Raw genomic sequence first — 25,252 nt, 5'->3', positions numbered from 1 at the left:
CAGACTGAGGTTAGGTTGGTCTAATCTCTCACGAGATCGACACCCTCATACAGACGGGCAATATACCTTCTGGATAGGCCTTCTGCATTATCATGACTCTTCCCTGGTCTATGCTCAATAGTGAAGTCTAGCCTTTGCAGTCTAAATGGACCACCTGAGCAGTTTCGGGTTTCATCCCAGCGCTTTGAGGTCATACCAATGATATATAAGACGCTATATAAATGCCAAGTAACATAACATCTGCATAAGCCATTTTAGGGGCTTATGGTCTGTATGGACCTTAAGGTAGACCACGTAAGGCAGGGCCTAAAACGCCAAGGCTTCAAACTATACTGATACATTCCTTTTCAACAGTAGCCCACCTAAAGTCTCCATCTTTGATTTGCCTACTTATGAATACGATAGAATGTTCTCTCCCTTTGTCATCTAACAGGGACAAGACAGCTCCAATTCCGCAATTACGGTGTCACAGGCATCAGTTTGAACAATAAAGGGTTTGCTGTAATCAGGCGCACACATCACAGGTGCCCTACATAGATTTTCCTTCAATCCAACAAAGGCCTTCTGACAGTCTTCCATCCAATTAACCTTCCTCTACTGTTTGGGTGATGTCAGAGCTGTCAGAGGGGCAGCTATGGTTCCATAGTCTGTGTAAGGAAAGATTTCATAATTGTATGTAATTTTCCCTCCATTTGGCAACCCCCAAACTTTTTGCTGCTCTTTTACACCCCGATTTAGATTTTGCCAGCGAAGCGCAGCCTTCCGCCGCACTCCTCTGGGCTTTCGCTCAATTCCTATGGGAAAACTGACATGCCCTTAATACAGTCAGTACTCGGGAGACTTCGTTTCCCTTAGTCCTTTCCTCATGTTGCAGTTTTTGTGCAACATGAAACAAGAGTGCACTGTAACTTACTTTACCGCGCTCTTGGGTCTCTAGTCATTCCAAAGGCCCTAGAAACTCTCGCTGGACTTATTATGAACTGTGCAAGTGTGTCACGGACAGGACTAGTGGCAGCTATCGTTTCTCTTGTGTTTTGAACCCTTTTTCGCTATGTTATCTGCGCTTACCGCGTTTGGCACAAATAAGTGGCCTGGCTCCAAAATGGCCATGCCACAAAGTTCTTTGTCCTGTCCTTTGGCCATCTTGCCCCTTCACCTTCCCCAGGTCGAGCCGACCCGGGTTAGTCCTTATTTGGCCATGCACTTTCCCGTGAAACCCAGCGCTTTCGTGGGCTTCTGCATGCCTTGTGTGTGCCTCCAGGATGTGGGCTGGGGTGTCTGTTCCTGTGTGCCAGAGAGTCTGGAGTGTTCTGAATGCCTGGGACCACCATGGTCTGTGATAGGTCCACGTATGGTGTGAGTGTTTGTGAGCAGATCTCCAATTGGGTCCTCTCCGTTTTGGCGCGAAGGGAACTTTGGATAAGAGGAGGCTAAAAACACCACTACCATGTCGATCTCCTGAGTTTACACCGAACAAGGGATAAGGAGCCAAGTATCCTGCAACAAGAAGCCGAGTCGAGGAACCGCTGGTGACCCGCTGAAGGTTTGGCACCCTAACTCCTGTCGCCCTGCAAGACCCCTCTGCATCTGATCATCCTAGATGGTCTGCGAAGGCGCTTTGACCCATTGGAATAGTGGGATCAACTATTCCCAGCACCTTCATCAAACCCTGCAAGTAAGCCTCTTTGGAAGTGTCCCTGGGCCAACCAGTAGGCTGACCAGCTTACACAGGACGCTTTGGTCTGTCACCGCCGCCGTTTCGGGGAAGCCCTCGAAACTTGGTCTACTGCTTGCTCTGCGTCCACGGCACCCTCACACCGAATTTTGTACACTTGGCATTCCCAGGTCTGAAGTGAAACGAGTGCGCCCGGACCAGAGTAAACGCGTTTGCCGTGTTGCCCTGCTGCGGTAACAACCTGTGCACGTCTGCTGCATTTGGGACACCCTCGACCCTGTATCCTGCTACACAGAATCTACACGGTGTCGAGACATCCTGATCATCGCAGCTGAACCTGCCAGCAACGTGAACTGAACTGGAGAAGTCTGGGTCTGCCTGCGTCGGGGACCGTGAGTAGTCCACACCTCAACTGGTGGCCCCCCGCGCAGGAGCCCGTTTCTTTTCTACCGCTGTTGAGAAATAGCGACTCTATCCCACACTCTCACCCTGCCTCTGCCCACAAGTGGAGGCCTTGCTTGAGTAGTGGGGACTTGTTCTGCATCGCTTCATTCACCTTCCTGAACTGCCTGAGACCCTTGAAGAGACCCTACTTTATCCATTGGCACCAGCGTGTGCAGGTACTTTTGAGCATAAGGCTCCTCTCGTCGTAGGGCTCGGACTTCCTCCTAGTTAGGTGTATTTCTGTTGTCAAACTGGGTCTAATGATTACTTGCACTGCCGGTTTTCCTCCCCATCTAGGTGGTCTACATATAACGTGCTCATAACTCCTTAGACCCCTCGTTCTTGTATATATATTGTATTAATTGTGATGTGTTGATTTACTTTAGTATTATTGTGATTCTTTGCTATGGTCGATGTTAGAAAGGCCTTGTAATAAATGTGTCTATTTTTAATATAACACCTGTTTGGAGTAATTTGTAATTGTCCTTGCTTTGTGTGCTCATTGAGGTCTTTCAGTCACCCTCACCCCTCTTGAGACTTAGTCTTGACTGCTGTTATCGCTACCCTGATTGGTCTGGCTTGTCCAGAGGTTACCCTGTTCCAAGAAACTAGGCTGGCCTTCTTAACCTCTGCCCCTCCAGGTCAGAGTTCAAAAATCCATCTTAACAGTCCGCCATGAAGTTCCAGTAATACCCAGCGAGGCCCAAAAAAGCTCTCACCTGGGTTTGAGTAGTGAGAGTCTCCCAGTCATGTACTTTACTGGGGAGAGGTTGAATTCGACCCCCTCTACTTCATGACCAAGTTAAGTGACTGTCCTCTGAGATATCTGGCTCTTGGTGGCATTGATAATGAGGTTAGCTCTTCGCAAGACCTGCAACACCCGATCGAAATGAGTTAAATGCTCTTCTCAGGTAGAACTGTAGACAGCAATGTCGTCTAGGTAGGCCACACAAAAGGCCTCCCGCCCACTGAGTGCATGGTTGACCAATCTTTGGCAGGTGCATTCTTCAACCCAAAAGGCATGACTCATCTGGTAGAGCCCCTCAGGTGTTGAGAACCCAGTTTTTTCCTTGGCCTGGTCCGTCAGAGGTATTTGCCAATAGCCTGAGGTAAGGTCAAAAAAGTGCTTACAAATTTGGCAGCACCTATGGTGTCCACAAGCTCATCTGCCCTGGGTAATGGGTGAGCGCCAGGTTTGGTGACGGCAATGACTCCTCGGTAGTCCACACAGAACCTCCAATCCTTGGTACCTGCTTGGGAACAAGGACCACAGAACTGGACCAGGGACTGGTTGAGGGTTCAATTACACCCAGATCCAACATCTTGGCAACCTCAGCCTGGATGGGGTTCTTTACAGTATCTGACATTCGATAGCAGCTGCTTTTGACAGGTACACTGTCACCAGTGTCAATTTCGTGCCTGCACCATGGGGTGAGGCCTGGTATCAGGGAGAACAGAGGTGGCATACTGCCGGAGAAAAGCCCTGCAGGCCCTCTGCTGCTCTGGTGTCAGATCTGGAGAGAGATGCACTCCCTCCACTGAGCCATCCTGAAGGTTGCTATGCAGCAAGTCAGGAAGGGGCTCACTCTCATCCTCCTCTTACTCTGAAGCCAGCAGAAGACATGAGACTTCCTCTCTTCTGTGGAAAGGCTTTAGACTATTAACGTGGAATACCCAGGGACTCCCATGTCAACCAGATAGTTGACTTGGCCCATCTTGGATATTATCCTGAATGGTCCAGTCCACTTGTCTGCTGAAACTCGAGGCTTGTTGGGCTCCATCACAAGGATCTCCTGTCCTGGAGTACAATCCATTTGTGAGGCCTTAAGGTCATGCCTGTACTTGTTCAATTCTTGGCTTGCCCCAAGATCCGCTGATGCCTGGCTCATCATCTGTGCCATCCTCCTTCTGAGGCCTAACACATAGTCCACCAATTGCTTGGCAGGACCTGGATGGGTGCCAACATGAAAAAGTTGTCCCCTTTTCCCTTGAAAAAGATTTGACAAAAAGCCCCTCCTTACATGATTGGGGGCGCAAACTTGTTCCTACCTTGTCGTTGCATAAAGCGTCACAAAAGTTTGGATAAGAGGACTAGTGGGGAATTCGTCACATTTCTTTGTGTTGGTCAAAGTCTATGTCTGCTTGTTGGGACAGCTTTGGCCAACCTATAGCAATGTGGGCTCTATGCGTGCCCAACAGAAAAATTAAAGGAATGACAAAAATCCATGCATAATAAAGGTACGTTATAAAACCAATTTTATATAATCCACGTGTGTGATGCAATAGCATACATCTACAGTGACACAAATATTCAATATAGACAGGAAGACAAAAAAATAATTATAATAAATATGTTTCACTTTCAGTTCTCAGTGCCAAAATTTCAGGATCAAAGAAAGAAGGAACATAAGTGCAGCCCTAATTGGTTGCTAACAATTGTTTACAATAACATACAATAAACCAAAGCAATTGTAAGAATATTGAAAATATCACATTCATTCTGTGGAGCAATCTCCTCTAAGGTTTGCAAGTTGAGCAGAGTTTCTGGACTAAATGAGTTCTACGTGTGAAGAGGCTAATCTTGAATTGTTTTCACGGTTTCTTGTAGTCCCTAAACTCAGGTGCTCAGGCTGACCTTGAAGGTCTGAGTCTTTGGACTGTAAGGATCTCTCAAAATATAGCCAACATGTTCCGTGGAAGTTTCGTTAAAACACTGTTAGAAGAGGGAGTTGGAAATAGTCTGTCCATAGTCATCTTCTGTGCATTGACTAGTGTGTACACGTTTCGGTGCATCTATGTACTTGGGTAGTACAGGGCACCTTCTTCAGGGCGTCAAGTGAGCAGACCCTGTTTCGAGTTAAGAAGAGAAAAGAAAAGGAATGTGAGAGTTCCTCATGTTTGTTAATCGCTGATAGTTTAGCTTATGTTTTGTAAGTTTATTTGCTCAAGTTACCGGCTGTGCTTGAAGCGTAGTCGGTAGCGGGATCCCAAGCTCCCTGGGAGAATCCGAGTCGAGTGGGGCACTTGCGCAGGGCAGGAGGTAGAAAGCCGTTTTAGTGGAGACTGTAGACGGTGATGCGGCTTCCTGAGTGTGGAGGCCCATACACGTAAGCGGGTTGTGGGAGTAACAGACCAGAAAGGGAAAGCATGGGTGAGCTTCCAGATGCCCAGCACGAGTACAAGGGTTATAAACTGTATATGTTGGTCTTTGTACTACCCGATTACCTTGGTTATGGTCTTTGTGCATAGACTTATCCCTTCATTGTGGCCGAGAGGCCATCTTGTGGTTGCTGTAGAGAAGGTTGGGGAGGAGGATGAGGGGCCTCTTCTCTGTAGAAACCTTCCTCTAGTCGGCAAAAGAAGTCTACCTGTCAAAGAATTATCACTTTTAGGGGGGTGTGTGTATGTGTGTGCACTCAAGTATTTGCATGTGTTATGTGGGCGGGTGAAGTAGTGCAGCGTTATGCCAAGCAGACGTGCACCAGAATTGTGAATCACTCTATCCCAACAATAAACATGCATAGTGGTGCCTGTTTTGGGTCCAAGTGCAGTGGGAAAGTGAGGGGGCGGGCAGTAGAGGTGGTGCTGCTCGTGTCCCTCTCCTTATCCTTTCATGCCGTACTAAGCGAATCGAAAGCTTTGACTCCAGTGTGTGAAACTAATGGACGTGGTCTGCGGAGGCAAAAAAAAAAAAGAAAACCCTCTCTACATTTCCTCACCTTGATTCAAATGCTCCTGTCCTTTAGTGGTTGCTCTTGCTCCGAGTGCGGCCTGAATGAGCACTGCGTGGGTGGTTCTTGTGTGAGGGACACCGGCAGGTAGTTATGGTGACTGCTCGAGCGAGCCCAATTCTGATTGGTGCAATGTGTGTGGCCGCGGGGCTCGGATCACAGCGTGCTCGCTTACTGGCTGTGCGGCTTAGTCTAGGAAACGGGCGACGCCCGAACTCCTAGTGCCTCCAGCAGGAGGGGCTCACTTGGGTGACGTAGTCCGTGTATCTGCGTGATATGAAAGTAACATATGTAATGCTGATTAGTAGTCAGATACATGCGCTTGGCTTGGGGTAAGAAGAGAGAGAAAAGAAAAGGCAAGCTCAATCGAGTTCTGCTTGCGCCTCACTTCCATTTATTTGGCAGCAAGCTCAATCGAGTTCTGCTTGCGCCTCACTTCCATTCGTGGTGCCTTTGTATGTATGTTTTCCAGTAGTTATGGGCTCCTGTCCGGAGAGCTTGAGTGTCACGCTCACCTGATTCCCACAGAGGCACAGGTCTGGCTTCGAGTGCTGATGCTTCTTCAATGGTGAAGCGCAGGACTCTGATGATGGACAGGAAGGGCCCCTCTACTCTGGCTTTTCTGGCTCGCAGGAATATTCCCCTGTGCGTGAAAAGGGAGTATTACCTACTGACGGAATAATGCTCAAGCCTCCCACTCCCTTCCAACCCTCCACGATACCCTTCCACGATTCCCCGTGAAGTCTCACCTTAGGGTCTGGAAGGATGAGTTCTCCATCCTGCTTCTGATGCAGGGGCGCGTTGAAACCCAGTTACTTCACTGGATTGAGGTAAGTTCAAAATAAGCTTGACTATTCAGGTGAGGCGCTGTAAGAGTTCTGTTGCAAGTTCAAAAGTTCAAGCTTAATAATATTGTTCATTGTCCTATTGCAGCAAGCGCTAATGCTTATGTCTTTTTCCCCTTAGGGGCCGGGGTTCGGAATGCCGGAGATATGGCGCCGACCCGAAGTGTAAGTTCTGGATGAGCGTTCAGGTAATGTCTTTGCATTCGCTCATTCAATGTCTTTGTCTTTTTTCCCCATAGGGGCCGGGGTCCGGAATGCCAGGAAGCGGCAGGACCCGAAATTAAATGGGAATGACCCAACAGGTAAGTCTTAGAAGGAAACTGAGCTTTTCCTATTTCCCTTCCTTCTCTCACCTTGTTTTCTTGTCTTTTCTCTCTAGGCTCTGGGAAGTGCGTGCGGATCCGGATGATCGCTGCTGAAGATGGAGGCACCCAGGAAAGGTGAGTGAAATGCAGCGCTGCAGCGATCGAAGCGAAATGCTTTTAAAATGATGTCTTCGCTTTCAGGATCGTCGGTGTGATGTCTCCGTGATGCAGCTTTAGCAGGTAAGGTCTTCTTTCTCTCCAATTCTCTCTTATCTCCCTTTGCAGGCGACCCAGGATGCTGATAGGCGTGGCTGAAGTCCAGATGCAGGAGCTGACACGGTGAGCGTCCAGCTGCGAGGAACAGAACAACGCGAAGCGTGAGCTGCTGATCGGGCGTGGTTTAAATAGCTTTGGAAGAAGTTCCAGGCATGTATCCTTCCACCGATCAGGTATGTGGTTCCCCGACCACACCCAGGTGGAAAGTAGTCCCACAGGTAAAGTAGTTCCATTCAGGCCTCAAGAGGGCCTGGATGTAGCAGCATGGTCTGCATCAGGTAAGTGCACATTAAAACACTTGAACACATGTCTAGCTTTATGAGCCTGGCGCCTAAGGCGCCAGGACAGGGGTCCAACATGAGCCTGGCGCCTGAGGCGCCAGGACTGTGTCCAAAGGGCCCCAGCTTGGGCCCGCTGGCACTTCCCTGGGGGGAATGATGCCTGCCTCTGGGGTTGCTGGGTCGGACCTGGCTCCTTGGAGGTAGGCATCATGACATTGAGGCTGTGGAGTTGATACCCCAGACATGGGGCCATCCATGGTATCAAGGTCAACCAGGGATGGGAGTGTGTTGTAGCCTAAAGGTAGTGACAAGAACCTGCAGGCTATTTTCATATGGGGTGTGTATGTACTTGACCCTGCGTCATTGCGTGGTGTGATAAGGAGGTCAGCTGGGAGGTGGTCATATGAATATGACAGAATGCGATGGCACGAAGGATCTTTGGTGTGTGGCTCAGATCCAATCGTATACTGAGGTACATCCCATAAACTCTGTGGGATCAGTGCAAGCTGGGTTGGAAGGACTCATTGAGGCCATTGCGCTATGTGTCCAAACGGTGTATCCATCTTGATTCTCTGTGTGTAAGGCTTCTGGATATGTCAGGTCCCCCTTTCACCTTCTCCAGTACCCACCAAATGAGGTCATTGGGTGTATGCCTTGCTTCAATGTAGTGGGTGACCAATGGGGCTGTTAAGTTCTTACACCTAATCCGTGAGCAGTGTTCCGATATTCTCAGGTTAACTGCCCGCGTCGTTTGGCTCACGTACTTGAGTCCACATGGGCACTGGATGCAGTAGACCACACATTCACTTTTACAATTAGTAAGGTCTCGTAGGGTCTATTCGCGTTGGCCTATTTTAAAAGATTTTAATTTCATGGTGAACTTACACGCCACACAGTTCCCACATGGGTGATGTCCTTGTAGGGGTCTTAGTGATCGTTGAGATTGGTGTCTCAAATCTGGTTGAATAAGGGAGTGTACCAGGGTTTCTTTTATGTTCTTCCCTCTTTTGTATGCAAAGCACGTTGGTGGGTCATCCGGTAGGTTTAGTTTGGCTATGTGCCAGTGTCTCCGTATTGCTTTTTTCATTTGTGATGTGTGTATTCCATGGGTAATTACGCATGTGATACATTCCTCTTCCTCTTGCCTAATCCGGCTGTTCTGTTTGAAAAGTATATCTGTTAGTGTTTAGGGCTCTTTTCGCTGCCTGCTTGAGTGCTAATTCTGGGTACCCTCTGGTTTTAAATCTATTGGTAAGATCTTTTGAGTGTTTTTTGAAATCTTCCTTAGATGTGCAGTTCCTCCTAATCCGTAAGAACTGTCCGTACGGTAAGTTGGCTTTAATATGACTGGGGTGGTTTCTTGTGTGATGTAGTAAAGTGTTCCGATCAGTAGGTTTCCGGTGCAGGTCGCATTCTAATTTTCCATCCTTGTGTCCGATAATCAGGTCCAGAAATGTAATTGGTTTGGTACTGTTTTCCATGGTAAATTGGATATCTGGATTGCATGTGTTCAGCCATTGCCAAAATTGTAATAGGTTTGTTTGGTCTCCTCGCCAGATGAAGATGACGTCATCTATATATCTGAACCAGGAGCTCACCTGTGCCCTCCACTGGTTCGTTTGGGATAATACATATTGCTCTTCAAAAGGTGGCCATGTATAGAATGGCCATGCTCGGGGCGAAGGCCGCCCCCATTGCTGTGCCTTTTGTTTGCAGATACATCTGGCCGTCAAATGTAAAGAAGTTCTTTGTCAAAGCTATGGTCAGTAGTTGAGAATAAAATTAGGCGGAACCCTTTGTTGTAATGGGTTTTTAGTGAGCCACTCTCGTGTGCATTCAATGACCACCTCTTGTGGGATGTTCGAATATAGAGCTTTGATGTCCATTGTGACCAAAATATCGGTTTCTGGGTCGAAGTCTTTTCCCTCAAAGATAGTAATGGTGTGCTTTGTGTCACGTAAATATGTGGTTTGTGTGCTCAGAGGTTGTAAAAAAGTATCTATGATTTGCACAGGGGTTCCAGAATTGAACCGCATCCTGACACTATCGGTCGACCCGGTGGATTTATGGGGTCCTTGTGTATTTTTGGTAGTGCGTAAAAGCATGGTGTGCGGCCACGCTTCCTGATCAGGAATGCAGCTTCTTTTTCAGTGACCCAGACTCTTTGCATTGCAAAATCAACTGTTACCGCAATTTCTTGTTCTAAATTTTTAGTGGGATTGGTGCGGAGAGTGGAGTAACATTCTCTGTCTTCCAATATTGCGAGTACCATTTGCTTATATTGGGTTGTTGACATAATGACAATTGCTCCTCCTTTATCAGCTGGTTTTATTATTATGCCTTTGTTATTCTGGAGTTTTTTCAGATCTTGTTTCTCCTTCCGAGTAAGGCTGTGTTTGGGTTTCACTTCTCTAATGTTAACAGTTCTGGTGGTACTTGGTTGTCCATTGGGGTAAAGGTGGATTGTGGGTGTAGACCTGTGTCTGGCACTTCTTCTTGTGTGTTGGGCTCATGTTCTCTGAAGAAACTCCTGAGTCCCACCTTTCGTTGGAATGTTCGAATCTCCATCTCCAAGTCGTACCAGTCTGTTTGTTTAACCGGTATGAATGTCAGCCCTTTATTAAGAACAGTTTTCTGTTCTTTGGTGACTTGTATACATGCCAGGTTGAATATTGGAGTGGTTGGGATCTCGTTCTGGGATGTCAATATCTCGGTCTCCTCCTGCGTTGTCTGTTGTTGGGTCTGCCTTCTCTGGGGGGCGGGCCCCATGGTGGGGGGCCCCATTGTTGGTTGCCAAAAGGTCCTCCTAAAAAAAGAAAGAACTGGGGTGGTGGATAGGAGTAATTAGTCTGAGGTTATTTGGCCTGCTGCCCGAGTAGGTCATCAGATGACCCACTACCGGAGCCTGAAAAATGTACCCCTCTACTGTGGTTCCTCTGGGTTCTTGCCGAAGACGGGCCTGGTGATGGGCCGGGTGATCCTCCCTGATTGGTATTGGTGATATCAGCAGTGTAGGGATAAACTACTTCTAATTGGAAGTCCTTGATGTCTTTTTGAAGTTTTTTCGTCTTCCTACTTAGAGTTGTGGTTTTGAAGTCCTCAAACTGTTTCTGGAGGTCAGTTAGTATGTTTTTCGCATCTGCGATTGTAATGTCTTCTTGGAATTTTCTCTCTTCTGTGTCCAATTCTATTTGCATTTGATTACTTTTTCGCTGTGCTGTATTGATCATCAGTACCATCAGGTCAAGACTGCATTTTGTGGTAATGAAGCTGAAATTTGTTACATATTCTTTGTCGTCCAGAAACAGACAGGGTGTGTTTATTACTACCAGTCCTGTGGGTATAATGTTAGCCCTTAAATATTCACGCAGAAAGTGAGCACGCAATTCTGTACGGAAAGTTCTCTTTTTCAGGCGTAAAATGCTATTGCCCGTGTTGTTTGACTTTGCTGGAGGATTGTTGCCTGCAGTATCAAAAAAGGAAGGTCCAGATAGAGTGTCCTGGATCTTTTTTTCAGTGAAACTTAAGGTCGCGCTTTCTGCCATGCCTGAAGGGGATGATCTAGGGTGTCCTGTGCTTGTGACCACTCCCGGCCTGGGTCTACCTAAGGGAAATGAAGTAGGTCTTGGGAGAGCAAGGGAAAGGCGTTGGTTAGTTGGACTGGTTTGGCTAGGTGTCTAATTTGGCCTAATGTCCTAACCTATATGTACTAAATACCAAGCAACTTGGTTTCCCACGCTAGTAACAAAGAAAGTGAACCGTATGGTTCTAGGTTGAGACCGTTTCAAATTGGAACAAGGGGACTGGGTCTCATACAAGGATGCCAACATGAAAAAGTAGTCCCCTTTTCCCTCGAAAAAGATTTGAAATAAAGCCCCTCCTTACATGATTGGGGGCGCAAACTACCTTGTCGTTGCTTAAAGCGTCACAAAAGTTTGGACAAGGGGGACTAGTGGGGAACTCGTCACATTTCTTTGTGTTGGTCAATGTCTATATCTGCTTGTTGGGACAGCTTTGGCCAACCTATAGCAATTTGGGCTCTATGTGTGCCCAACAGAAAAATTAAAGGAATGACAAAAATCCATACATAACAAAGGTACGTTACAAAAGAAATTTTGTATAATCCATGTGTGTGATGCAATAGCATAAATTTACAGTGACACAAATATTCAATATAGACAGGAAGACAAAAAAATAATTATAATAAATAGGTTTCACTTTCAGTTCTCAGTGCCAAAATTTCATGATCAAAGAAAAAAGGAACATAAGTGCAGCCCTAATTGGTTGCTAACAATTGTTTACAATAACATACAATAAACCAAAGCAATTGCAAGAATATTGAAAATATCACATTAATTCTGTGGAGAAATCTCCTCTAAGGTTTGCAAGTTGAGCAGAGTTTCTCGACTAAATGAGTTCTACGTGTGAAGAGGCTAATCTTGAATTGTTTTCACAGTTTCTTGTAGTCCCTAAACTCAGGTGCTCAGGCTGACCTTGAAGGTCTGAATCTTTGGACTGTAAGGATCTCTCAAAATATAGCCAACGTGTTCAATGGAAGTTTCGTTAACACACTGTTAGAAGAGGGAGTTGGAAATAGTCTGTCCATAGTCATCTTCTGTGCATTGACTAGTGTGTACACATTTCGGTGCATCTATGTTCTTGGGTAGTACAAGGCACCTTCTTCAGGGCGTCCAGTGAGCAGACCCTGTAGGACCGGGATGGGTGGCTTCCAAACCTTCTCTGATCAAGGCAAGGGGCCCCCTCACGGGATGTCCAAAGAGAAGCTCAAATGGGATGAAACCAAAACCTGCTTGAGGCACTTCTCTATAGGCAAACAGCAGGCATGGTAGGAGGCGATCCCATTCAAAAGATCTTCCAAAGCATCCATCATGCCCTTGAGAGTTTTATTGAACCTCTCAACCAAACCATTGGTCTGGGATGGTAGGAGGTCGAGAACCTATATGTTACTAATTCCTTCCACATTGCTTGCATGTACCTAGACATGAAGTTGTATCCTCTGTCAGAGACCACCTCTTTAGGGAATCCATTTGGTAAAAATGCCCAGGAGAGCCCTGGCAACCACCTTGGCAGTAATGGTCCGAAGAGGTATAGCTCAGGGTACCTGGTGGCATGATCAACCAGGACCAGGATGAACCGGTGTCCACCTGATCAGGGAGGGTCTAAGGGACCGACAATGTCGATGCCAACCCTCTCAAATGGTGTGCCAACCACTGGAAAAGGCTTCAGTGGGGCAATGACACTGCCTCCAGTCTTGCCAGACGACAAGTGGGACAGGTCAGACAACTGACAAGTGGGACAGGTCCGGCAGTGGTACTCCACTTCTACTCCCATCCGGGGCCAGTAGAAATGTGCAGAGAGCCTTTGCTTAGTCTTCTTGGTCCCAAGATGACCAGCTAAGGGCACCTCATGCGTCAAGTGCAATAGGAAGGGACCGCAAATCTTGGGTACCACCAGCCTTTTGAGGGAACCAGGTTCAGGCTTAGTGGGCTCACTACAAAAGGAGCTTACCCTCCCAATTAATCTTGAACAACCTAGGCACTTCACCTTGTGCCTGGGCTTGTTTTCTTAGACCCGAGAGAGAGTGGCCCCCTTCAGCCAGCAGGTATTGATGGTCAGGGTGATCCTCTGGGTTGAGAACCTCTCCTGCAGGAGGGTGTTCTGGCTCTTCTCCCTCAGGAGTTGGGTCTTGGTTTACCACTGGACCCAGCCCATCCAGAGCCTGAATCCTAGTGGGTGCTGTTGAAACAGCTGGAAGAGAAGGAGCCCCCTTCACAGAGGTGGCCTTCTTGCTCATCCCTCTTGCCTTGGGTCTCCCCTTTGGCTTGGGTACCGGGCTAGCAGTCAAACCCTGTGTGACCTGGGATCTAGTGACTGCAGTTGCAGTCAGGGGTAGTCCATCAGAGATCAACCCCAACTCAACTAAATTATTCCCCAACAAGATGTTGGATGGTACATTGTACTGAACCAGGACGGGTAGCTTTGCTGTCTTGTCCACCATCGTGATGGTGACTAGGGCAGGAGGAGATAATATGGGAGGCCCACCAGCTAACCCGGTATTTCTCAGAGGAGCACCTACATAGTCCTCTGGCATTAGCAGGGTCCTGTCCAACACTGTCATACTTGCCCCAGTGTCTCTCAAGCCAGTAAAAGCTGGCCATTCAGGAGGACGCTTCTCAAAATTCTGCAGATGTTTAGTGGAATAGTAGCCAGTATTTCTGCGTACTGGTCCCAGGCCCTAAGGGACACTAGGGAAATCTCTGCAGGAGCACCAAATGTGATTCCAATAGAGAAGGGGAGGAGAGTAGCCTCCGCCTCAGGGGACATCCGGTGGGAGACCCACTCATCAGCCAGCCTGGCCAGCTTAAAGGGATCCATAATGTTCTGGTCAGCAAAATACTGACGCAGCTCTGGTGAACAGGCTTCAGAAAAGTTCTCAAAAAACAAAAAGGTAGGACAAATCAACAAACATTTTTACCTTGTATCCATTTATCCACCCCATCATGTTCATATGTGCAGCACTCACCCAGTCAACCCTAGATACAGTCTCTCTTTTCTTATATTCCCTGAACCTTTTAAAAAAGGTATTGGGTAGGTGTCTTGCCAAACTTGGTAAAGCAGATTTCACGCACTCATATTGACCCCTTTCTTCCACACATTTCAGAATACTGTCATAACCAGCCTGAGGCACTCTACTTAAGAAACACTTAGCCCAATCTCTTATCAACATCATGGATTCCACAGGCCATTTCAAACGCTTCAATCCACTGGAGGATATCAGAACCCTCCACATACACACCAACCAAATCTTTCATAAACTTGGTGGCAGGGGACCTGACACTCAACTGGTTCGGCTGAAGTCTCCACTCTAGCTTTCTCTAGCTAGATTCTCTGAAATTCAATGTCCTTGTTTTTAAGTTCAAGATCCCCATCTTTGAGTATCACCTGCTGTGCCAACTCTTCCTTCTTGAGTTCAGTTTCCAACTACTTATATTCAAAGACTTAATAATTCAAGTTCCAAGGCATTCCCTGAAGAAACAATGCTGGGTTTTGGAATAGAGGCAGCAGGAGAGGCGGCACTCCCAAAAACAGATTCAATAATAACCCCAGGTGCAGGGCCCTCAGTGGTTTCACCCACCTCCCCCTTCATCAAGAGCATTTCAATCAGTCTGGTAGTCCACCAGGGCAGCTATCAGTTCAGCCCTAGGCGTATCTTCAAAGTCTTTCTCCCTGGCTTCACACGCACTCTGGAGAGCCTCTAGGATCAGCCTAGTCAATTTACCATTTGCAATAGATTCCATTGCTTGTAGTGAAGTTATTTTAATACACAACTAAACCTCAAATTAACAAAGTGTGGATATTTTGTAGGTGGCAAGGTTACACATTGATTCTTAAAACCCTTAGCATCCCACTTCTGCCACCAGTGTAAAGACTGGAGGGGGGGTATCTGCACTCCTGCCCTCTATATGGCAGAGTAGAAGCACAGACCACCCAGCCAAGGTTCTGTAAAGGGTAGCAATGGACAAGAAAACCCAGGCTTAAGCTCTCAGGAGGTGATGCAGCCTGGTTCTTAATTACAGTGTAGTCCCCAAGCCCCCACAAAGGAATGTCCACACACTAGGGTATGTGCTAACACAGATCTTTATATAAAAATAAGTTTAAATATATATACACAATTAATAACACACTTTGTACTTTGGCAAATCTAATATGGCAAATATATACAATGTCTATGTGTTACCACACTTAACTATTGACTCCTTTAAAATGCACCAACTGCTGACTGTTCTAATGTCATACAAATCAATCAAGTCATGTTTATCGGCATAGGACATAGGAAGGAAGGCAAGTTGGGTTAAATAATGGCAGAATCGTACTTTAGCTACTAAGACACAGTTCTGTGCGAGGATCCCCCACCCGGGCAACCTGTAATAAAGTGTACTAACAAGCCCAGTCCATATTTGTTTAAATAGTCTCGTTTCCTGGTCAAGAATGTTCTACTACCCCAAAGTACCTGAGTTAGCAGAGTTTCAACTGTTCCCTCAAGAGTGGACTCCCTTTAAAGCAGGAGCCACAGGGTGTCGGGAGTCCTTGAAGAAGGTGAACCCCGGCATGGAGAGTCCTTGAAGAAAAGAGTTTGGTGCCGCAAAGAAGACGAAGAACATGGGCCTGGCAGTGGGGCGTCGATGGTCAGCGTCAGTGATCGGGTCTCGACCACGGCTGGACTTTGGATCTTCGCTTGTCGAGATCTTTGTAGACTTCAGGTGGCGGGAAACCCACTGGCGGGTTTTCCTAGGTCGTCAACCTCTACTTTCTACGGCGGGACAAAACAGTCGACGGTGATGGCAAGAGAGCCCTTGATTGAAATGTTCTTAGGCAAAGGTGGAACATTGTGGCTCTGGTCATCGAGCAGCACAACGTCAAGCTGTCCCCGCTTCTGGGCAACAAGACTCGACTGGTTTCAAGCGGTTATGGAAATCCTCCGAACCCTGGTCGACGGCAATGGACGGCCTTGATGTTCAGGTGCTTTACCTCAGATTACTCGGCGCACCCCGTCTCTGGGACCGGCTTCCAGTGTGCCTCGAAGATTAGCTTCTGCACGATGTTCCCTCGTAGCTCGGGGAAAGGTCTCCTAGCCAGGTCCTCTCTCGGATCAGTCCTCGACAGACTCAACAGCTTTCAGATGGGGTCGAAGGAAAGCAGCACCAATTCTTCTTCTTCCAGTTGCGCTTCAAGGTTAAGCAGCTTCAAGTTTCAACTTCATCTTCTGAACAATTCTGGTAAGTGAGAGGTCCCCAGATATCCAGGTCTGTCCCTCATTCACACTGCTAAAACAAGCTCAGTCAGCCAATAAATCAGACGGGCATTCATGCAGGCAGGCAGCCAATCAGGCTCACAGTGCATTCAGGCCTTTCATTTCCACCCAGACGCCCATAATACCAAATGTGGATTGGGGCAAGCACCCAGCCTTTCGGCACAGCACAATGCATTCATGTCAGTTTCAGGCAGGGCTGTATCATTCTTTGTGTCACACACACAGATACCAGAAACCCATAACATGGAATGCATATTGGTCACACACTCCATTCACCCAGGTCCCACCCCAAGGGTGTATCCACAACATACATTCACTGGGAAGGCTCCAGCCAGTCTGGCCTGGGCTTCCCCTTAATACCATGTATGGTTCTTCCACCCAACAGCCAGTCAAGGGAAGGGACAGAGTTAGGGCTTCCCATGACTTTGGGAAAACAAGGTAACAGACAATAGAAACCAAGAGGCCACACGGGCCATCTTGTCTCCTATCAGGAATCCATTGATTCCTATGGCAGGGCCTGGGTATCCCAAAATGGAGGATACTCAGAGCATCTGTCAAATTCAGCATGGAGCTGCCACCAGCCCATACCTTACTCTGTGGCCACACACACAGGTGCCCAAAAACGATACACTCAGGGTACAGGGTTGTACCCCCACACATGGGTTCCATAAGGGTATCCCAAGGGTCTCTGTTCACCACAAACAAAAAGACGAAGAGCTACACTGCCAGGAGTCCTACATGGAGGCGGAAAACGGCACATCAAACAGAGAGAGGATGACCACAGGCCGAGACGGGAATACTGAAAATACCGACCGTCAGAAGATGAGAGCAGCAAATACCAATCAAAAGGGGGCTCCCATCCCCAGAGAGGAAGAGTTCACAACGGATGAGGCGTAACGTCGGATACATAGAGGTCCGTTCACACTCCAGGAGCAAGTCATCGTCCTCCCAGGATGACCAGAGGAAAAGAGGTTATTTGTGGCCATTGGGAAATGAGACAGCCAAGGAACACACCACTACATTGCTGATACAGGGGAATAACACACTTAACACATTTCTGATTGACAGAGGAGCAACAGTGAATGTACTATGTAAAGAGGCATACCGTAACCTACAGCATCCACCACGACTGAAACTGTCAAATGTAAACATATCTGTATGGGTCGAGCACCCCATTACCCAGCAAAGGAATGTTCTCGACAGTGTGCTCACACAAATCACACTCGGCACGCATCAAGCTACATGTGCTCTCCACTGAAACGAACAGCGGGTGTATACTAAGTTTCAAGTAGGCACTCGACATGGGGCTAGTGCAGATTTTATACATTATATTATATTATCTTGGCCTGCATTCGTAAATTTAGGGACTCTATTGGCTCTGTGAATTCCAATAAGAAATGTGCTATAAAAAAATTATAGAATTTTATGTTCTAAGGCACGCAAAAGAAAAGAGCTTGCTGCTTTGAGGGAGAATGGTCTTAAATCCTTTGATTATGGGATACTCAAACGTTGATTATTTTGAGGCACAAGAACTATATCAAATCTCTTAAGATGGACGCTTATTCTCTCTGCCATCACAATATGTTTGAGCTTTTGTGTAAGGGTAAAGACGGCCATTTCTGGTCCACGGTTAACAGGCTTTTGGGGAACATTAAAGGGAGTACAGATTGCCCCATTGATTCTGATTCTTGGGTATCCTTTTACACAAAGAAATATGCCTTGCCCGAGGCCTTTGGAGCATTTCATCATTCTGATTTGGTTTACCTAAGAAGGGTACCTGTAATTGGAACAAGGAGGATATTGCATGGGCGATTGCCCAACTGAAGCAATCTAGGGCCCTTGGCCCCGACGGCACTCCCCCCTTTGTTCTTAAAGAGGACCCTGGAATTTGGGTCGAACAGTTAAAACCTATGTTCGATCACATTTTTCTGTCTCACACAGTGCCTGTTTCTTGGTCTAAATCCATTATTATACTCATTTTTAAAAGGGGCCACAAATTGGATTCGTCCAACTACAGACCTATAGCTCCAACGGATGCTACAAGTAAGGTTTTTCCAATTCTGTTATTAAGGCACCTGAACCTTGTTATCAGGGAACATAACCTTTTAAGTAGGTTTCAGATGGGGTTTCGTGTTGAGCTTGGTACTTCTTTAAATGCAGCTATTCTTTCCCTATCTTAGACATTATGTCCGCCACTCGCATGTTGGGGAAGTGCATTTGGCATCATTGGATATGTCTAGTGCCTTCGATGGGGTGATTAGATCCAGGCTCTGGTGCAAAATGATTACTCTGTGCATTCTCCGTAAAATGGTCCAGCTGATTGCTTTATTGCATTCTAAAACATCCATCTGCGTACGCTTATCTGAAGATGGTGTTCTCTCCTCTGAGATACCCACTTTTACAGGTGTCAAATAAGGATGCACTCTGGCCCCTACACTCTTCAATCTCTATACGTGCGATGTTGAGGGACTGTGGCAGGGCCCCTCCATTGCACCAGCAAGATTGGGGGTTGTGGGTCTGGAGTGGATGGCCTATGTGGACGACTTCATATTGTTTGATAGAACTCTGCGAGGACGCGGGGTTAGGATGCAGCTTTTCTATGAAGTGGCAAACAACTTGTTCCCTAATGCTTCAAAATCTAAAGTCTTTGTACCAAAAGAAAATAAACTATTAAATATGTGTGGACTATGGGAACGGACACTGGAGCAGGTCAAGACCTTTGTTTATTTGGCTAACAGGGTCAGCATTGAAAATTGGAAATCTATTCTGCATGATAAAGCCAGGAAACTTACTGCTCATATGAAATTAAATTTCAAAAGCAGAAAGTATGTAAATTTTTGCTTATTCCCCTGAGATAATACTATTTGGCCAAATTTTAGGCTATAATATTTTATAAATACTATGGAATGTCTTCCGCTTTATATTCAAAAGTTTCCTTGTCATATCACACGCATGAATTTCATGTGTTTCAGGTTAAACCAACTATCTGTTTTTGCGAAAATTAAAAGCGGGAACATGAATATGCAGGAGGGGCCAAGTGTAATTGGCAAGGAATGCAGGTTTTGTAGCGCAAGTAATACCCGTGAGACTTTGAAACACTTGGTAGTAGGGTGTACATTTTTTGGTGCTGAACGTCTCAGGTTTTTCAAGGACTATACATTTGATTGTTCAGAGGTATCTAGACATTTGTGTTGGTGTTGTATGTGGGGTTCTGCTATTTCTTTGGTTTTATCTTTGAATGGTTTTCTTATACTTCTTATTTCTGAGTTGAATAAGAAAAATGTTGCTTTGGAATGGAATTATTTTTTAAATTGAAGTTTTTTTTGTGTTGTAACTATATGTTCTTTGACTTCTTATTTCCTTCTTCCTGATTTTTATAATATGAAATTTGATGAATTATTTTTATATTTTGTTATGTGTACTTTGTTGTGTATGGTTTTTTGTAAACTGCAAACGCAACAATAAAAAGAAAAACTTCTATACAATATCATGATGCATAAATATATGGCGCTCGGTGGCAACATCAAAAGCGCATTGCCTAGGCTGTTTAAAGGACTAGAAAAGCTGTGGAATTGCAAGGTACACCTGCAAACACTGTCACCTATTCCTGTATGGGAAGGCATTCACTATCATCACAGACCTCACAATTTATGGCAATCCGAATGCTCGGATGCCCCTGAGAATAGCAAGATGGGGACTGAGGCTTCAATATTATACATTTCCCATCTGCCACAGGCCAGGGAAAGAAAAGAACCCGGTGAACTACCTGGCCTGCCACCCCACAGAACCTGCAAGATCGAACACTCCATTGCTGACGCCTACTAACCTGACCTATTAAAACACCAAATTAAGCCATTTCCAATTGCACAGCCAAAGCTTCAACAAGAGTTAGAAGTGGATTTGGGCTTATTATCACACAGTGCATAAAAAAAGGAAGATGTAAAGGGGCATGGTCCTGGTACAAGACGAACTCACGGTCACTGAAGACCACATTGTCATGAAAGGGTGAAAGATTGTGTTGCCTGTGTCACTACGACAACAGGTAATAGATCTAGCACACGAAGGACATTGAGGCATAACACAAAAAATTGCTGAAAAAAAAATGTGGTTTCCCAAACTGGATAACAGAGCGGAAGAGACACTGGAGGAGGTGCACTACTTGCGCAATATTGGCCCCGCCCCCTAACCCCTTGCAAATGCCACTGTTGCTGTTAAGGGTCTGGGAAGAGCTGGGGGACATCACAGTCACATTGCAACGTATGACATGGGGCTACCTACCAGCTATGTAATGTAGCGGGCCAAAGAAGTCGCCTAGGACCAGACAAACCAGCTAAGCTAAGGACACTCTTTTATAAATCCCATACATGCAAGAAACAGAGAGATAATAATTATAAGAAAATGAAATTTTTATATAACCATTTTGTTTTACCATACTATGCCTGTGTCCTCCATGTATGTTTACTATTGTATTATGTTGCTTAGTTTTGAGACCTAGCCACAGCAACACAGAAATAGCGATTACTAAGAAAGCCAGTGCCAAAGAGCGAGCGTATCTCTGCTACCTCTCGTCCGAGTCCTGCTGCAACCAATGTGTCACCGAAATCTATGGCATAGATTCTTGGGATTCTCACCTCACGCTGGGCTGTGTTTGGTTTCCACAGCTCTTGACTGTGTTAGGCTGTTCAAGCCTCCCGCCTGGTCCCGCCCACACGCCCCGTGGCCCGCCCACTGACATGGAAGGACAAAAGGCGCTTCCTGTATCGCTGGCGACAATCGTAGAATAGTAAAATAACACGGGTAGTCTTTTCTACTAGAAGAACAGGGGCTCTCCTGGATTTAAATATACCTTAAAAAAAAGAGAATGGTTTGAAATCTGTTAATAATGCTGAAAAATATGACTGTATTAAGTTTCCATTATGTTTTCTTCCACTGAATAAACAATGCCAGATAAAATAAGCACACTGTTCATTGCAAGAAGTTGCGGCTCTCTCTTATAGTGCCACATAACTATAAGGCTAGAAGCTAGGTGGCGTTACGATGAAAACGAATGAGTAAGCAGTTCAAACATGGCGCTCCTGTTTATCCCTTAACGGAAACTGACGGAACATTATCAAACCGCTCTTAGACGCCGAGTGCTCCAAGAAAGCTGGCAATGCATGTCATTTTTTCAACCGGAGAACAACCTGTCTGTTTCCTGACAGAGCAGCGGATTAAGCGGGCGCCCTCTGGCTTGTAGTGGTGGTAGTGTCTCTTAGAAGACACTCCTTTGCTTTTTCGGTGTCAGTAAAGGACTATCGTCGTTACTGTGGGGGTGTGCTCTTCCTAATTCCAGTAGCAGTGGGGGGTGGAAGGAGCAATTGTCAATGCTCCCATTAGCAGGTTCGGTCTCTGCTACAATTTCGGTAGCGTGACTAAGGGAAAGCGATCCCGGACCCGCTGTGGCTGAAGAAGCCCTCTGTTTTTGACAGCTGTCACTTGTCCGAACCAGCTGCAGCAGCATCAGTCCAAGGTAAGGACTGCTGTGAACCAGTGTGTGTATTGTGTCCCCTCGGGTACATGTTGAGGTGCTAATGTATCCACGGGGTTAATTATTGTTCTCTTTTTCTCTTCGTCATTTGCATGGAATGATTACCAGGCGTTTGAATGGATATCATAGGTTGTCATTTTTCCTAAGCAGAGCTTGGGAACTGAGCCATGCCTTTCCCCATCCTTTACCTCGTACATGTCTGCGGACAGAATAGAGCTCGAGGCAGCAGAAACGCAGCACACAGTTAGTAGCTTCCTGTGAACACAGGACACGCGTGCAAACAATGCTAGAAAGTGTCAGTACCAGTGACTAGCATGAATTTTACATGCCAACGTTTGACAACACTCGAGGAGGTTTTTGAGAAAGAATTGTTGATGTATTTGCCCATTTACATGCTTTGGCGATAGGGTATTCAAAGAATAATGCATTTCAACACGATTACCACACATATAAACCTTTTGCCTTATTAAATACCGATTTTTGATTTTCCTAGCTAACTGTGTATGGAAATCTCAATGTTAATGAAGTGATGAAGGCGTAGATTTGACAGATCTTTTCTGAAACCTGCCAGCAGCAAGTATTGAAAGAGCTAACAATAAACAATTAGACAAAAAGACAAAAACATATCAGGAACATGCATAGTGTTTGACTGAAGATATTGACCAGAACCTGTCCTTAGTCTGTAGAACACGTTGCACCCTCTACATTTTCTTATTTGCACACATGTAGAGCTTCTCCAACCAACTGGAACATGGCACAGAACTCTTTTTCAGAACTGGATCACCTTGGCAAAATGATAAAGGCCTCAAAATGAAAGGTTGGATCTCCTCTCTAACTTCCACAATAACTATAAAACGAATTAGCTGTGAAAAGGAAGTAAAACTAAGTCATGAGTGATTAAATGGTGTACAATCTATGCCAAAATATTAGTATTTTAGGTCCATACATGGAGGCTGCAATATTGCACAGTCAAAGCACATCAACGACCAGCTTAAAAAATAAAATAAAAAACTCTTTAAAATGGGCTTGTTAAACCAATCAGCCGGTCTTCGAGGGAACCCGCGGGCAGAAAAGATTTTCAGTCCCATCCCTGGAAGAATGTGCACCGGAGAGGGAGACATCATTACCAGCAAGGAATATGCCTGGCGAACCCACCTAGCAGGAGAGGAGAAGGGAGCAAAAGGTTTCTTAAAAGAAATAAGTAGCTTTGCATTATTCAGATTTCTTAGACGGCCCCAACTCTTTCTTATGGTTTTAAACATTTGACCACACAACTTCCCTTGACCAAGAAGAAGCTGTATCTATGCAAAAACCCAGTAACCCTATAGTGTGAGACAGCGGAAGATGGGACTTTTTAAAATGTATGACAAAACATAAGTGCTGTAAGAGAGTTACCATGATATGTAGGTGGTGACCCGCTGTGCGTCTGGACTGTAGTATTAAAAAGATGTCCAGATAAGTGATGAGTCGAATGCCCTGTTCCCTGAGTGCTGCCACCATAGGTTACATAACTTTGGAAAAACACCAAGAGGCAGATGAGAGAGCAAACGGCCAACATAGAAATCTACATTTCTTGTTGTTACACAAACGCTACAGTACATTCTGATGGGGTGTATGAATAGGAATAGCCAGATAAGCATCTTTAATGTCCAACATGGTCATCTAACCTCCTGGCAGCAACAAGCATCTCAGGAGATGGATGCGCTCCATCTTGAAGTGGTTGTATGCCACAAATTTTGTTGCACTCCCTGAGGTTGATAACTGGACAGAAACTCCAATTTGTTCTGAACCAGAAAGATATTGCTTACAAATCCAGGAGTATCCATTGAAATCTGTACAATATCCCCTTTATTCTTTAATTCTAGCTCTGACTAATGGGCAACGCTTGCATTTTTTCCGGAAAAAGACAATTGGGGAAGTAAAGGATACCTGGAAGGGATCCCGTAAAAAAGAATGTGAAATTCTTGGCTAGTTTGCTGAACCAATGGTTCATGAGTAAATACTTAACCAGGAATAGAAAAAGCCAGCCATCCTGTACCTTATTTTTCCCTGGAAAGAAAATGAAATATTGGGATCACTTCTTTGGACGCAATGTCTCTGAGCTCAATTGTTATTAAAACTCGATCTATTGCTCCAACCTTTGCTACCCTTGGGGGGGAAAAAGCGTGGTGGACTGAAAACCTTCTTGTAACTGGAATGAAGAAAGGCTTTGATGCTGGGGCCCTTGGCAAATCTGCCAGGGAAACCACCCCTACCTGTCATGATTTTGATCATACCCTGCATTCCACAGCCTAACTTCTACCTCAAAGGCAGTGTAAATGCCCAGCTGGGGTTGTAGCATGTTTTGTAGCAGAGAATGGTGCTGCACCAGTGAAAGGCTTTGGAGAGAGTTGGATTGCTGCTCTAAGTGCAAGAGAGCCCATGACCCCTGAACACCATGCTAATTATTATTCATCAATATTGTCGTGGGTCTAACTCTACAGTATCTAGGAAACTATTCCCAAACAGCAGGAGGATGGCAGCAAATGGCTCAGAAAACATTTCTAACTTGGAAGGCTCTAACCAATATATAATGGGAGGCAGCAGGAGAAATCAGGAAGTGCATATTGGACCTCCAGGAGCAGAAAATTCAAACCAGGATATGGCCAAACTACTGCACTCAGCCATTATAACCCCTCCTTCAGAAGTTACAGAACAAAGCAGCAAGAGAGAGGCAGAGGCCAGCCTGGGACTTAAATACTACTGCAATAAGGGTTTGGCCAAAGGTCAGGCCGCCAATCACTAGAGGGTGCTGGCGCAAAGTGTCAGATGACCTACCACACTGGTTGTTCAGTAGGACTGCCCCTCAGCCTAGAACACCCTCCACAGGAAGTGAGAGCCCATGGACCTACACTGGTCTTAATCAGTTTAAAACAATATAGAGTCTGCAATGTGGGCTCACAAAGAGCACATGTGATCAGCACAGCCATTTATTTCCTTCTGTCTGGCTGACCTGAACAAAGGGAGCCCTCTCATGCTCCATACCAGATTTTACTTCAAACCATATTTCTTCCTATATCACACAATTTCCGGTCAATGCATCCGAAGAAGAGTAAGGTCCTGCTGTCCCTGGATAGGCCTTAATGCACCTTAATTCGGACAAGGTTTGCACTCTTTGAGACCACTAAAGCGGGAAGTAGGCACAGTATAAAAACCTATTAATAACAGTAAAATACAAAATGTCAGATAGCAGTATATTAAGAACAATGGTACCCCAATGACTATTTAAAAGGTACCAATGCAGTAAAACTGCTTGCACCATGGTGAGACCAAAGAAGTACAGACAAAGGAGAAAA

At 45.9% G+C, this 25,252-nt stretch overlaps 2 protein-coding genes across 5 annotated transcripts in view; one reads left to right on the top strand and one right to left on the bottom strand.

Moving 5' to 3' along the window:
* C6PH5orf34 (chromosome 6p C5orf34 homolog) overlaps window positions 1–21,108 on the bottom strand; it is a 676,382-nt gene extending 655,274 nt beyond the window's left edge. For 3 of the 4 annotated variants that reach the window (XM_069627233.1, XM_069627235.1, XM_069627236.1), the window contains exon 1: window positions 20,953–21,084. The gene's annotated coding sequence lies outside the window, so the exon portion shown is untranslated. Of the gene's footprint in view, window positions 1–20,952 lie in introns of all 4 variants that reach the window. The other variant, XM_069627234.1, reaches the window with a different exon arrangement.
* Window positions 21,109–21,504: 396 nt separating this feature from the next.
* The window catches only part of TMEM267 (transmembrane protein 267), a 149,067-nt gene continuing 145,319 nt past the window's right edge, over window positions 21,505–25,252 (top strand). The window contains exon 1 of the mRNA XM_069627232.1: window positions 21,505–21,899. The gene's annotated coding sequence lies outside the window, so the exon portion shown is untranslated. The remainder of the gene's footprint in view (window positions 21,900–25,252) is intronic.

Source organism: Ambystoma mexicanum, chromosome 6p (assembly GCF_040938575.1).
Source record: "Ambystoma mexicanum isolate Mex_15411 chromosome 6p, UKY_AmexF1_1, whole genome shotgun sequence".
NCBI classification, from domain to species: Eukaryota; Metazoa; Chordata; class Amphibia; order Caudata; family Ambystomatidae; genus Ambystoma; species Ambystoma mexicanum.
This window is presented reverse-complemented; position numbering and strand designations above follow the sequence as displayed.